At 37.2% G+C, this 15805-nt stretch overlaps 1 protein-coding gene across 6 annotated transcripts in view; it reads left to right on the top strand.

The window, feature by feature from the left end:
- ZNF385B (zinc finger protein 385B) overlaps window positions 1–15805 on the top strand; it is a 448508-nt gene that overhangs the window by 117789 nt on the left and 314914 nt on the right. For all 6 annotated transcript variants that reach the window (XM_042949282.1, XM_042949283.1, XM_042949279.1 and 3 more), the window contains exon 2: window positions 15523–15674. The gene's annotated coding sequence lies outside the window, so the exon portion shown is untranslated. The remainder of the gene's footprint in view (window positions 1–15522; window positions 15675–15805) is intronic.

Below are 15805 nucleotides of genomic sequence, written 5' to 3'. Positions count from 1 at the left end.
AGGCTCCTTTCTTGTGTTTATTTATTTCCCTTTATTCCCATTTCTTCCCCTCCACTCCCCAAATAGTCAAGCATTATTGTGTGTTTGGCATGAGTACTTTTAAAATTACTCCAATATACTATGAATGTGTTTACTATTTTAGTATACTTTACATTCCTCATCTGGGTCTTTGAGGCGAGAGGAGAGAGAAAGAAGGAAGAGGTTGATAGATGCTTCAATGCTTGTTTTGAACGGACATTTGTGATAGAAAGGTGCTGTCTTTCAAAATGCTTAAAGTTCTATCTTAATTTTTCTTTGTGGTAGAATACCACATAAATTTTGGTTGTTGATGTAAACATAGTGTTCCAAGAATTCAAACCAACAAATCCAGTCTAGCCCAGGTAGTTGGAACCTATCATACATTGCCCCATCTTGCCTGTCACTTTCACCACAATCCCTACTTACATAGGGATGGTTGATTGCCAGCTACCTATAATGCAAAAGCACCTTGTACCCACTTAGGTATCTGAAAACATGAAATTGGTCTAAAGCCCAATAATGTCACCGGTAGATCAGGATTTGAGTGGCTGAACGCATTACACACAGGCTGCTCTTTTTCTAAGTCTTTTCTGAGTGTAAATCAGAGTGATTTTAACAACTTCATAATTTTATTTATTTATTTTTTTTAACGTTTATTTATTTTTGAGACAGAGAGAGACAGAGCATGAACAAGGGAGGGGCAGAGAGAGAGGGAGACACAGAATCCGAAACAGGCTCCAGGCTCCGAGCTGTCAGCACAGAGCCCGACACGGGGCTCGAACTCACGGACCGTGAGATCATGACCTGAGCTGAAGTCAGACGCTTAACCGACCAAGCCACCCAGGCGCCCCAACAACTTCATAATTTTAAAATTAAGAATCTGAGAATAGTTGGAGGAATATACTTTATGAACATTTTATAGAATAAGTCTAGCAATTATGCTTAGCGGAAACAAATACATTTGGTTTTCCTTATTTTTCCAGTTTTCTCCTATAATAGAATTAAGGCAAAGTCAGTCATTTCTTTCAGGGGGAAGTAAGAAAATAAATACTTTAAATATCATTAAATGGAACATCAGAAGCAGCACAGATTTTTGGCAAAGAACAGTTTTCAGGATCAATTTTAAAACGGCAAAGACCATTTAAAAGAAAATCAATATGGAAAGAACAGGTAGTCAGAAGTGGCAATAAATTAAAAATTCAACAAAATCAACATACTTGTCATCAGACTCATAGTCTGCACATCTCTTTTCTGGGTCATCTTTGCCTGCCTTCTCTATTTCACATCAGTTCCAACTAACAGTGGGGTGATGACATAATGAACCTAGTGGTTTTTCTTTCATTTGGAACCTAGCGGGTTGGTATTACCCCCAGGAGCTTCAGGACACTGATTTTCAACAAGTCATTTTATCCTTTTCTCTCTGAGCAGTTTCTGATTTTGACTTACAATCAAAATCTGACAATATCAATTGTCCCGATATTTGAGTCCTCGTGGCCTGTTCTCATCATTGTCTTTTATATACCTGACCTTCTTCTCAGTAATTGGGTCATCTTCTGCCTGTGGTACCTTTGGGATTAATTTCTCCAACAGGGCTTGCAGGGTCATTGCCTGGCAGCCGTATCACACCCACTGAAGCTGTCAGTTTCGAATCTTGACCTGATGTTCTAAATTTTTAAGGGAGCCTTGGGAATTGCTATTTTCTTCTCATATTACTCTTAAGTACATTATACTTGCTGTGTGCTTTGACCCATGAGAATACAATCCCTTATCTAAAGCAATCTTTGTTCCCTATTAGTGGCAGTACTTTGTAATAGGGCCTAACTACAAGGGTGAGATAAGAACCTGCCTAAGGGCCAGATAAAATTACCCATAGAAGGTACTGACTTTAAAACTACTGATGTCTCCATATTAACTGTTACCTAAGCGCACTGTTATGTGTGTGTCTACATTAGAGCATGGCATTTTCAATTATTCCAGCCTGAGTTTTAAAATATTATAACAGAAATAAAGAATGAAAATCACATTCTCAAAAGCTACACTTTCTGATGTGAAAAAGTAATCATCAGGGCTGGAATCCTTATAGGAAAGTTTATATTCTATTTTTGAATATCCACAGATGTTAAAATTCTGCATGTACTGCACAACTAATATAACTTCTTTGACTTTTGAAAGAACAAATGATAAATGATACCTAAGCTTGGTTCCAGTGGATTAATTATAGTGCCATTCCTTTATCTGACAGTTGCTCAGGCTTCCACAGCAATTTGGCTTTCAGCTTTCAGAATGGTGATACAGATAAATCTCTAGTATCCTAATTTTGTAGGTGAAGTAAAGAGAGAAGTTGACTGGAGAAGCTGGATTGAGGTTATTTACTACATGTGTGTTCTCCTCTAGAGTCTGAGCACAAGAAGGAAGTCTGAGCAGAACTGTCCTCCTGCCTCTGATAAGACTTTTTTTTAATACTGGAATGGTCTCCAAGATATAGCCCGTTTTCTTTCAATAAGTTGCAGAGGAGGATGGTTCAGCACCATGGTCTTTAGGACTCTTGCCTTTTAACCTCATGCTAGCAGTTATAAGTGATTAATCTGCTACCTTTAATATATTTTTATTAAAGGGGTATATACTTTCATATGTTTTTTGTTACTAATCTGTGCCCCTTCTTTTCAGCTTAAAGAAGTCCTTTTAACAATTCTTTTAAGGCCAGCTAAGTGGTGATGAACTCCTTTAGCTTTTGCTTATCTAGAAAACTCTTTTTCTCTCCTTCAGTTCTGAATAACTTTGCTGGACAGAGTATTCTTGATTAGATTTTTTTTTTTCTTTCAGCACTTTGAATATATTGTGCTGCTCCCTTCTGGCCTGCAACGTTTCTGCTGAAAAATCTGCTTAGGGTCTTAATGGAGATTTTCTTGTGTGTAACAAGTTGGGTTTTTTCTTGCTACTTTTAAAATTCTCCTCTTGTCTTTAACTTTTGATATTTTAATTATAGTGTGTTTTGGTGTGGTTCTCTTTGGGTTCATCTTATTTGAAACTGTGGGCTTCCTGAATCTGGATATCTGCTTCTTTTCCCAGGTTAGGGAAATGTTAAGACATTCTTTCTTCAAATAAGTTTTCTGCCTTTTTCTCTCTCTTCTTCTTCTGGGACTCTTAGAATGCAAATGTTAGTCACCTTGATGATGTCCAAAAAGTCCCTTGACCTATTTTTACTTGTTTTTATTCTTTTTTTTCTTTTTGCTACTCTGATGAGTAAGTTCTTCTGCTCTTTGAGTTCACTGATTCTTTCTTCTGCTTCATCTAGTCTCCTATTGAAACCCTCTAGTATATTTTTCAGTTTAGTTATTGTATCCTTTAATTCCATTTTTTTCTGCTTGGAACTTTCTGATATTTTCTGTCCCTTTGTTGAAGTTCTCACTACGTTTATCTGTTCTTCTGAGTTCAGTGAGCATCTTTATGGCCATTACCTTGAACTCTTAGTCAGGTAAAATATTTATCTTCATTTCATTATATTTTTTGAGGATTTTTTAATGTTTATTTATTTATTTTTGAGAGAGAACAGAGGAGGGGCAGAGGAGGAGAAAATCTCAAGCAGGTTCTGCACTGTCAGCACGGAGCCCTGTGCAGGGCTTGAACCCACAAACCTTGAGATCATGACCTGAGCCGAAATCAAGAGTCAGACACTTAGTTGACTGAGATACCCAGGTGCCCCTCTGAGGTTTTTATCTTGTTCTTTAATTTGGAATATATTCCACTCTTTCTTCCTTTTGCTTGACTCTCAGTTTTGGTTTCTTTTTTTAAAATTTTTTAAAAAATATTTATTTTTGAGAGAGAGATCGAGCAAGCAGGAGAGGGGCAGAGAGAGAGGGAGACAGAATCCGAAGAAGGCTTCAGGCTCTGAGCTGTCAACACAGAGCCTGACGTGGGACTCGAACTCGCAAACTGTGAGATCATGATCTGAGCTGAAGCTGGACGGTTAACCAACTGAGCCACCCAGGTGCCCCTCAGTTTTGGTTTCTATGCGTTAGCTAAAACAGCCACTTCTTCCAGTATTGAAGGGCTGGCTTTGTGTAGATGAACTTTATTGTTCAACTCTTCCCTAGCTCTCAGTTTCTCTCAAACTTCCATGATTATCCAAACAACCTATTTTATTTTTTATTACTCCCAGTAGTTGAGGGTGTAGACCCCTATTAAAGGTGTCCACAGCACTGTTTCTCTTCTTTAGAACACTTGTTTCAGTTACATTTGATACATACCAGAGGGGGGAAAATTGACTTCTTGTTCATCAAATTTCAGGTAAATATAATCAATTTAAGAGCTCAGTAATTATTTTTTTATATATTTGAGCTCTTATCAAAGTATGTATTGTCTAACCAGAATTCTGTGAGAACAATATGTGTATTTAAAAAGACTAGAAATAAACAAATTTGGTGAACTTTGAATGGTGGGAACATGGAGAATTTTCCTTCAATGATTTTTTTTCTCTTTGTATTTCCCAAAATTTCTAGAATAATCCATTACTTTTATTAATGAGTAAAAAAAAAAAACACAATAAATCGCAAAATGTATCTAGGTGGTATATAAAAAGACTATGACTAGAACAAAACTAGACTGTATAATATGGTCTCTTTAACTACAATTTTCCATGTAGCAAAAGTCAGAAAATGCCATTCTTGTTTGTAAACATTTTAAGATTACCTGAGAACTGAATGAACTGTGAGCATTACTTCCTTGAAGGACTGAGCTTCTGTGGGGCCATCTACTAAATTGCTCACATTTTCTTCCATGCCTAGAAGGTGCAAAGGCCAGGAGAGCTTGTTTCTGCTTCACACAAAGACTTGGTTCTTGACCTGCTGCAGTGGTACCAGAGCCTGATCAGGACAGTGTTCAAGGTGGCACTCCTGCCCCGGCAAGGCTGTGGGAAGAACAGGGTTGCAACATCTGCCCTTGCCCAGGTCTTCATGATTTGAAGTTTTCTCTGTCTTCAGAGACAGAGCCTTTACTTCACTCTCAGAAGATGAAAATAATTCCTAAATAGTATTTTTTTTTTGTAGAAAGATTCATGTCCTAATGGAATTAAAGAAATAAAAACTAAATATAGTGCCTCAAGGTTATTTGTGTAAAATTAGGAAAGCTAGCACACCACAGAATTCTACAGAGATTAGAATTATAATCTGATTTCTATCTTAATATTATTAAACTGTTTACAAATATTTGTACCTCAAAATAAGCGTATGTTTCCTCTGTATTTCTATAGCTAGTGCTAGATTTAGTTGTCAATTTCTCTGTTTAACTGATTGAAAATTTTTAGTAATTGTTTTTTTTATCTAAAATTAACAGCTTTCATAATTAACATTGATTATGGCAACATTTTATTCTTGTAATAACAAACATACATTTTTTGAACCTGGACCACTTTCTTACACCATACACAAAAATAAACTCAAAATGGATGAAAGACCTAAACGTAAGACAGAAAGCCATCACAATCCTCCAGGAGAAAGCAGGCAAAAATCTCTTTGACCTGGCCACAGCAACTTCTTACTCAACATGTCTCTGAAGGCAAGGGAAACAAAAGCAAAATTGAACGACTGGGACCTCATCAAAATAAAAAGCTTCTGCACAGAGAAGGAAACAATCAGGAAAACTAAAAGACAACCGACAGAATGGGAGAAGATACTTCCAAATGACATATCAGATAAAGGGTTAGTATCCAAATTCTATAAAGAACTTATCAAACTCAACACCCAAAAAACAAATCATCCAGTGAAGAAATGGGCAAAAGACATGAATAGACACTTCTCCAAAGAAGACATCCAGATGGCTAATAGACACATGAAAAGATGCTCAACATCACTCATCATTAGGGAAATACAAATCAAAACCATGTTGGGATACCACCTCACACCTGTCAGAATGGCTAACATTAACAACTCAGGCAACAACATGTTGGCGAGGATGTGGAGAAAGAGGATCTCTTTTGCACTGCTGGTGGGAATGCAAACTGGTGCAGCCACTCTGGAAAACAGTGTGGAGGTTCCTCAAAAATTAAAAATATAAATACCCTATGAGCCAGCAATTGCACTATCAGGTATTTATTCAAGGGATACAGGTATGCTGTTTTGAAGGGGCACATGCACCCCAATGTTTATAGCAGCACTATCAACAATAGCTGAAGTATGGAAAGAGCCCAAATGTCCATTGATGGATGAATGGATAAAGAAGATGTGTGTGTGTGTGTGTGTGTGTGTGTGTGTGTGTGTGTGTACACACATATACAGTGGAATATTACTCGGCAATCAAAAAGAATGAAATCTTGCCATTTGCAACTACATGGATGGAACTAGAGGGTATTATGCTAAGTGAAATTAGTCAGAGAAATACAAATATGATATGACTTCACTCATGTGAGGACTTTAAGATACAAAACAGATGAACATAAGGGAAGGGAAGCAAAAATAATATAAAAAACAGGGAGGGGTCAAAACATAAAAGACTCTTAAATATGGAGAACAAACAGAGGGTTGCTAGAGGGGTTGTGGGAGGGGGGTGGGCTAAATGGGTAAGGGGCATTAAGGAATCTACTCCTGAAATCATTGTTGCACTATATCTAACTAACTTGATATAAATTAAAAAATAAATTAAAATTAAAAAAACACATTTTTTTTCTACTGGTAGAACCTCAGTGTATTAAGCATATAAGTATATTTTCAATCCTAGTTTTATCTGAAATGCACATAAGTATTTGAAATTGATATTCTGACAGTAAGAACAAACTACATTTCCTGTTATCATTACTGACATTGTTATACTATATGTATATGTGGAAACTTGGACCATTCGGAAGATCAAAGGTACAAGAAAGACATTGATCTACATAGACATTCAACTGTTTGTCCTTCTTAAGGCCAAGGCCAAATGAACTAGCAGATTTTGGCTGAAGCTGTACTTCAGCTGAATTAATCATAGCAATTATTTTATTTTACCAATATGATGTATCTTCTAAGTGCTAATTGGTTTAGAATCTTATGATAATGAATTAGAATAGAATAACCTTGTTTTATTTACATTTAGGTAACTCAAATGCCCTAGTTTATTTACCTAATTCAAAATAGCTCAAATCTCTACCCTACTCAGTGCAAGAATTTCAATATTTTACCAACTTGCTCTTCTCATATACTTTTTTGAAACCCTAAGATATTCTAGGCCAGTAGTTATTCAACATCTTAACTGGCTGCCTAGCTCTGGGCCACTGCATTTTTTTTTTGTTGCTATTCATTAATATGCTAATATCCTTCAACCCTGTGATACAGTCTATCATGTATGGCTTTACCCCAGGTTGGCATTCCAGACTCTTGCACAATTCCCCACAGTAGTTAAAAGATCAGCTGTGATATTTGTATGATTTCATTAATAGCTTTGGGATTTAAAAAAAAAAAAAAGAAACACAAGTGGAGAATCACACAGTTGTTATTAGATAGTTGCAGATGAGTTCATAGACCAAAGCTTTCCACAGGCATTCTCTATTTTACAGAGTCTTCTCTGCCCAGTATCAGGCCTACCTATCTGTTTCAGGGGTCAATTTATCTCCTAACAGAGAGAGTGCCTGGAACAAGTCTCTCATACTTGGATCACAGGTCCCTTGTTCCCCAGACCCAGAGACAGTCACAGGCTCATGCCTGTGTGTGTCTATAGTCTGTCCTCGTCAATCTTTGGTAAGAGTGACAATGGAAGAATGTCTTCCTTTTGTGATAATCGTATACCCATCCAGAGAGGTGTGGTTTTTCTTTAACTCCAAGGATAATTCGGAACAATATCAGTACTTTCCAAAGTTGAGTTTATTAATCTGGAATGACTCCAAACATGGGTGTTATACAGGATAGTTCAATTTGAGCTTCACTAATTCCAGTCATTTTTTCTTTCTAAGGAAAGATGTGTTCACATCCTTCCTGTGGATTCCAATCTCCACTGATCTCTGGCAGTTATTTGCTTGAACAAGAAAATACATTCATCTCCTAGTATCTAACCAAAACTTTCAGGGACAATACAATTTAAATCCACTTACAGGAAAGAAATATTTTGCGAAAGAAAAGATAATTTGCAGAGATGCAGCCATGCCACAGAGAAGACAACCTTTTATATGATTATGAAAAGCAGATTAAGCTCTTTGGAGCCGTATTATTTTCAGAGTCTCCATTATAGAACAGAGTCAATCCTTTACCTATACGTCTTCACATAACCAAATGATTAAAAGATCTTCCGAGATGTTTTCTCCAAAACAAATGAGTGGTGTGTCCCCAAAACTGAATTCAAATTTTTTCACAAGGGAAACAAACTGCAAAAAGCATTAAAATGTCAGTTTTTATTATTCTGTAATTAGTGTCAAAGTCTCTTGGGATTCACATTAGGCCAGAGCACCCTATTACAATCTATTTCACTAGCACTCAGCAAAGTGCCAGTAGGTGATCAGGAAAAAAAAAATCTGAGACAGATGAACTGTCTAGTGACATCAAATACTAAGCAGTAATTTCAATCCAATGTAATAAAGCTAAAATGCTGTAGAAGTATGCTGAGTACTTTGGGGACTGTTATGCAAAGAATTCTCCGTAGTCACTCTCACCAAAAATGAGCAGCAGAATGATTGCTTATTCTAGTTTATTTTAAGCTCTTCATTGTATTCATTTATTTTATTCATTTCTTTAGGCACCATAGGGGCCAAAGATAGTGTGTTGTATATGGTCAGTGTCTAATATATAATTGCCTAGTTGAATTGAACTAATTATAGCCTCCCATATGTGGATCCTATTATGAAATAAATACTGAAAAATACCACAAAATGAACATACTCTACTGGCCTCTTAATTTTCCCAGATGCTCTGTATTTGGGGAAAGAGTGTTGTTTGTAGCCTGGTGCCCAAGAACTCAGCTGTTTACCCTCTTTTGAAATAGGAGTTTAGGAGTCAGGACGAGACACTGGTAACATAGTGAACTGGTCAACAATCAGTGTCAGAGTCCTAAGTCTTCCCCATTTGTGTGTTTTTATCTTGTCTGACCTTCTCCAAAGCTGAGAAGAATGATGTGAAAATGACCTTGCCTGTTGACTTTGTCACTAATGAGAATGCCAAGACTGGCCAAGCCACTGTGGCCTCTGGCATACCTGCTGGCTGGCTGGGCTTACATTGTCGTTCCTGAGAGCAGCAAGAAGTATACTGAGACAGTTAGTTGCTGGGACTAAGCAGATTGTGTGGAATGGACCTGTGGGTGTATTTGAATGGGAAACTTTTGCCCAAGGAACTAAAGCCCTCATGGATGAGGTGGTGAAAGCCACTTCCAGGAGCCACATCACCATCAGAGGTGGTGGAGACACTGCTACTTGCTGTGCCAAATGGAACACAGAGGGTAAAGTCAGCCATGTGAGCACTGGGAGAGGTGCCAATTTAGAGCTCCTGGAAGGCAAACTCCTTCCTGGCATGAATGGTCTCAGCAGTGTTTAGTACTTTCCTGCCTTTTTATTACTGTGCACAGCCCCTAAGTCAACTTAGCACTTGTTGCATCTCTACTTGGCGTTAGCTGAAATCTTCCCCCATGGCAAGATTCAGCTAGTGGCCAAGAGATGCAGTGTCAGGAGCCCTAAAACAGTTGCACAGCATCTAAGCTCCTTTTTACTGCACCCTGGATTTGCCTACATTCTTCAAGATCCCATTTGAATTTCTTAGTGACTAAACCATTGTGCATTTATTTATATGTTGGCTGTTAAAAGAAAATGAGCTGTGTTAACTTCTCTTTTTGAAGTAGCTTATTCTGATTAGCTTTGCCATGGTTTACCACTCAGCATGGAAATAAGATGAAATTCTAATTGTAGGTAGGGAGACAAAATTGGTGATTTATTAAATAATAAAAGTACCCATTGAAACTTGGGAAAAAAAGAACCAATTGTTATTAGGCATCATGGCTGTCCTTAGACCTCTGGCGAAACCCAAGATTGTTAAAAAGAGGACCAAGAAGTTCATCCAGCACCAGTCAGACCGATACATCAAAATTAAGTGAGGGGGCGCCTGGGTGGCTCAGTCAGTTAAGCGGCCGACTTCGGCTCAGGTCATGATCTCACGGTCCGTGAGTTCGAGCACCGTGTCGGGCTCTGTGCTGACAGCTCAGAGCCTGGAGCCTGTTTCAGATTCTATATCTCCCTCTTTCTGACCCTCCCCCGTTCATGCTCTGTCTCTCTCTGTCTCAAAAATAAATAAACGTTAAAAACAAAACAAAACAAAATTAAGTGCAACTGGTGGAAACCCAGAGGCATTGACAATAGGGTGCACAGAAGATTCGAAGTCTGGATCTTGATGCCGACCATTGGTTACAGGAGTAACAAGAGAACAAAGCACATGCTGCCCGGGGGTTGAAGATTGCCCAGTGGCTTCCTGTATACCCAGCACTCCATTCTCTGTAAAAGTTGAGGAGGGAGCAGAGGTCATATCCATGTTGGCACAAGTGTGCTCATGTTAGTATGTGACTTACTCCCCAGTAGAATTTGAACTCTTAATTTTGTTTTCAGTTAAGGGATGAAGGAATTTTCCCTAAATAATTGGGATTTTAGTTTGCAAATTAGTGGTTGTATTTTTTTCATTTTGGGCATGCATAGGTACTGCTGTTTTTAAAATCTCAAGGTGCAGACAGCTGTGTACTCAGCCCACTTATAAGCTGAAATTATTGGAAAACATTGACCTGTTATTGTGTTCACAACCCATGCTACACACCACACATGTACAATGCATTCATTTATTCAGCAAATATTTATTAAGTGCCTACTTTGTACTAAACACAGTCTTAGATGCTGAGGATACAAAGACAAAGCACAGCCCCTATCCTCAAGGAACTTGAAATCTAGCAAGGAAGGAAAAGGTAAACTTTTCTGCAGCATTTATCACTCTGTTATAATTTCCTGTTTTCTCCTCTCTATTTCTTATTAGACTACAGGGTCCCTTCAGGCTGGCATCTGATCCACCCTGTTGACTGTTGTTTCCCTAGCATCAAGTGCTCTGCCTAGATAGTCAATAAACTTGAGTGATATTTACTATACAAATATAACAAAACTCTATAAGTAATTAAAATGCTAATATGAGAATTGGGTGCCAGGCTTGCTATACAAAAAAAAAAAAAAAAATGCTTCAGGAGAGTAGAAGAAGAGACCCTGGCAAGAGGAGCATCATGAGGACTTCAAGAAAAATGAGGAGGGAGGAGAGGACCATCTTGGATTTGGCAATCAGGGAGTGTTTGAAGGGGCACATGCACCCTAATGTTTATAGCAATGCTATCAACGATAGCCAAAGTATGGAAAAAGCCCAAATGCCCATTGACTAGTGAATGGATAAAGATGTATGTGTGTGTGTGTATGTGTGTGTGTGCGTACACACACACACATACACACACACACATATTTGTGTACGTATGTATATAATGGAATATTACTTAGTGATCAAAAAGAATGAAATCTTGCCATTTACAACAATGTGGATGGAACTAGAGTGTATTATGCTAAATGAAATAAGTCAGTCAGAGAAAGATAAATATATGATTTCATTCATATGTGGAATTTAAGGAACAAAACCTATGAACATAGGCAAAGGGAAGGAAAAATAAAATAAAAACAGGAGGGAGGCAAACCATAAGACTCTTAAATACAGAGAACAAACTGAGGGTTGCTGGAGGGGAGGTGGCTGGGGGGATGAGCTAAATGGCTAATGGGCATCAAGGAGGGCACTTAATTGGGGTGAGCACTGGGTGTTATATGTAAGTGATGAATCACTAAATTCTACCCCTGAAGCCATTATTACACCATATGTTAACTAACTTGGATTTAACTTTTAAAAAAAGAAAGAAAAGAAAAACTTTTTTCTTGTAGATATTGAGATGCACAGAGATTTCTAAGATAAAAGTGTTGTCTCAAGGGGCACCTGGGTGGCTCAGTTGGTTAAGTGTCCAACTTCAGCTCAGGTCATGATCTCACTGTTCGTGAGTTCGAGACCTGCATCAGGCTCTGTGCTGACAGCTCAGAGCGTGGAGCTTGCTTCTGATTCTGTGTCTCCCTTTCTCTCGGCCCCTCCCCTGCTCACACTGTGTCTCTGTCTCTCAAAAATAAACAAACATTAAAAAAAAAAAGTGTCTCTTGCAATGGACTCTTTCTAAAAAAAAAAAAAAACAAATAAAAAACCCAAAAACTCCTGAAAAAAGGAAGTGTTTATAGTGACTTTTCAAAGAGAATTACTAAATTTGGAAAAGGGTTATGATCCAGATTGTTATAGGTTAAAGAATGAATGAGAAATGGATAAAACTGATTGACTTGAGTTGGAAAATGAGACAATAAATCCATGGGGTGGGGCAGGGCCTTACATACTTATGTAGAAGTGAGGAAATCTCTTCCCATGTTCTCTGTCTGGTGTGGCAGTTTTGTGTCAAAGAATGTATTCTCCACATGCATAATGGAGATATCTTACCTCTGAATTAGTTTCCTGATTTATCATAATTATTCTAAAAAATTTTCTATTTATTATAAAAGACAATTGGATAACTACACAAGAAAGTTGGGTATAAACTTTCCTGATGCATCACATCCTGGTCATTTAAAAGTCACTCCTTTAGATAGTCACTGACTATCCTATCAGCTTTTTTTTTTTTTTTAAGCAGCTTACTAACATTGATTTTTTTTTTTTAATGTTTGTTTATTTTTGAGACAGAGAGAGATTGAGCACAAGTGGAGAAGGTGCAGATAGAGAGGGAGACATAGAATCCGAAGCAGCTCCAGGCTCTGAGCTGTCAGCACAGAGCCAAAAGCGGGAGTCGAACCCATGAACCCTGAGATCATGACTTTAGCCGAAGTTGGAAGCTTAACCTACTTAGCCACTCAGGCACCCCTATCCTATCATATATTTTTCCCAAAAAGCAGCGACTCAAGGACCGAATTTCTTATTCCTTGACCTGTTCCAAAATATCTTATTCTTTCATGGATGTTAAATGATTGGCCATCTAATCTGTTAAAATCATACAAAGAGAGCACAGAGTACCTGATCTAGTTCTGGCTTCTCTTACCTGCAGGTAAGTTTGCATGGCATTCCAAAGCAGAATGCTGCCTACTGCTCTACTTCAGAATGGATACCCCTGAAGATCCTTCTTCCCTATGCAAGTGAAACATGAAATTTAAGATAGTCTGACAAAAAACAAACAAACAAACAAACAAAAACCTTTAAAACAGAAAATGAGATTTTTCATTCTTCTTCCACTTAAACTCACTTTTACCTTCCCCCTAGCCAGAAAATTGACATTGTAAATATCAGTGACACACATATTATAAGCCTAGAAATTATATCATCACAGGCCAAAAGTGTACATTGAGACTCTGCTATCTTGCCTCTCTATCATCTCTAGGTCTTTTTCTCAAGACCTCTGGAATGAAAGATATTCTGGTTGAAAGTGGCTCTTAAGAGGAGCTAAACATATTTTCCCCTTGAGAGGAGGAAATTGTGAAGCCAGAGCCAGGACTAATAAATTGGGACTTGGTGGACAGAATGTACCCTCTTCTCCCTAGAGTGGCCCATGAATGTGGTGTTGGAGGCTTATGGGATTATCTGTAAGTGAGAGTAACTCTGGGAGGAAGTAAAATAGGGATAAAGATTATGAAGGATGCTGGGATTCTGAAGGGTTTTACAGGAGAATTCTAATGTAGCTATTCATTTCATTTTAAAAGTTTCTTTTTAGTTAGAATATGTATATTTAAATAACTCTAAAGCATAATGTATTTCTAAGACAAATGGCAATCAGAAAATCACAGCTAAGCAGGATTTATCTTTTATAAGATAATACAAAGAAATCACTTTTTAGATTTCAAACCTAAAATGGAACATTTTGATGTATGTCCTTTTTCTGTGAAACATCATATGTTAATTAGCAAAATAGGCAAAGCCAGCCACCTCCAAGTTGAATTAAATTTTCAGATAAAAGTGTCATCGGTCCTCAGCTGAGTCAAGGATTTTGGTTGCTAGAATTGAAATATAGCACTTAGATTTCAGTGATTCAGTGGGTTGGTATCTGACCTATCCTTGCAAGGTTAGAAATGATGTTTGATTATACTTATGTTTTACAATGGATTAGTTTTCCAGATAGGGCATAATATATTAATGATGAGCTCATTTTAAAATTATTTATCTCTTTATCAATTAGTTCAGCTAATTCTTATAAATTTTAATATTTTGAGAGAACACAAAGTAGTATATTTGAACATAACTTTTATGTGGCACTGATATTTTCTAAAGTTTTATAAGAAAAATGGTTTTGTGAAACCATAATGCTTTGGATTTAGGGGATAAAAGCAAAAATATTGATGTATTTGCAGTTAAATCCTATTTTAATTATAACAATTATTTTCTGCAACTCACCTATGGAAATTGCTTAAACCTCATTTATGTATAATTTGAATAAATTTTATAATAAATTTTGTGAAATGGGGTTCCTTAAAATGGTGGCATCTGGATAAAATACTTATGGGACACACAGGTTTTACATATTGAAATTAGCAATTTTCTGAGAACTCATTGAAGGTTAAGACTTAGCCTATGGTATAATACATAATGACACTTTGCAATAGGGTGTATGGGCATAAATAAGGTGTTCTTTTTGGCACACTGTATACATAGAATCAGCCTCTATCTTTATGGTCATAGTCTGTGCTATAATTCATTTTCTGAATTTTAAACATTTAATGGGTAAATACTCCAAATACAGAATAGTCTGTAGCTCGTTGTTCCTTTTTATACAGCTCTAAGTCACCATGGATCAACAGAATAGCTTAGAGCCAATGTCATTCCACCATAGACAGAAGTCCCTCATAAACCACAATCCTTTCTTTATTTGAATTCTTCATTCCTCATAGCACAGTACTCTTCACCTCAGCCAATCTGAAGTGTGTGTGGGGGGAGGGGGGGTTAGGGGCAGTCTTGTGGGACTGAGCCCTTAACATGTGTGATCTGATGCTCTCTCTGGGTATATAGTGTCAAAATTGAGTTACATTGAAGGACACCCAGCTGGTGTCACAGAGAATTGCTGAGCTTGGGGAAAAACTTCCATATATTTGGTTACCAGAAGTGTCAGAAGTGAGGTGTTCTGTTCAACTAGTAAAGTGACTTTCCTTAGGAAAAAGGAACTGGGAAAAATCCGAGGTTTTCTAATTAAGTATGAAAATGCTTGTAATAGTGGTCTTAAATAAAATGAAAAAATAACGTATGTTAAAGTGGGACTGAGCAAAATAAAAAGCCAAGGCCATCTTTATCACCCAAGGACCTTGAGGTACTGAAAAGTCTCCTTTAAAATCTTCATTTAAGTTATACTCTATCAGTATGCCCTTATCTAACTACACGAAGAAAAAAAATCAGCACTTTAAAATTATATCTTAGTCTACTCTACTCTTTTTCTAATTTTCAATTATTAGCTTGCCATTTATTGTATTTCTTTTATTTTTTATTTCAGATGTTCTGCATTTCAACCTCATCAAAAATTAAATTGATATTTATGGGCTAATCTGGAAACCTAAATACAATTTGTTTCACTACAACTGTAAGAAAGCATGTTCAAATTCCCATTGGCTGACTTATAAAGGGGCTTTTGGAACACAACCTAATGTAAGTTGCAGACATACTATGTTTTAATCTTTGTTATTCAGCTCCTCCCCTGGTTAGGGTATGTGACTGTTGGCAGGTGCGCATGTATTATATATACTTTTGTGTCTATACATACCCTTTTTCACAGTTCC

This window comes from Panthera leo, chromosome C1 (genome assembly GCF_018350215.1).
Source record: "Panthera leo isolate Ple1 chromosome C1, P.leo_Ple1_pat1.1, whole genome shotgun sequence".
Classification (NCBI taxonomy): domain Eukaryota; kingdom Metazoa; phylum Chordata; class Mammalia; order Carnivora; family Felidae; genus Panthera; species Panthera leo.
The sequence above is the reverse complement of the archived record's forward strand: the minus strand, read 5'-3'. Positions and strand labels throughout refer to the sequence as shown.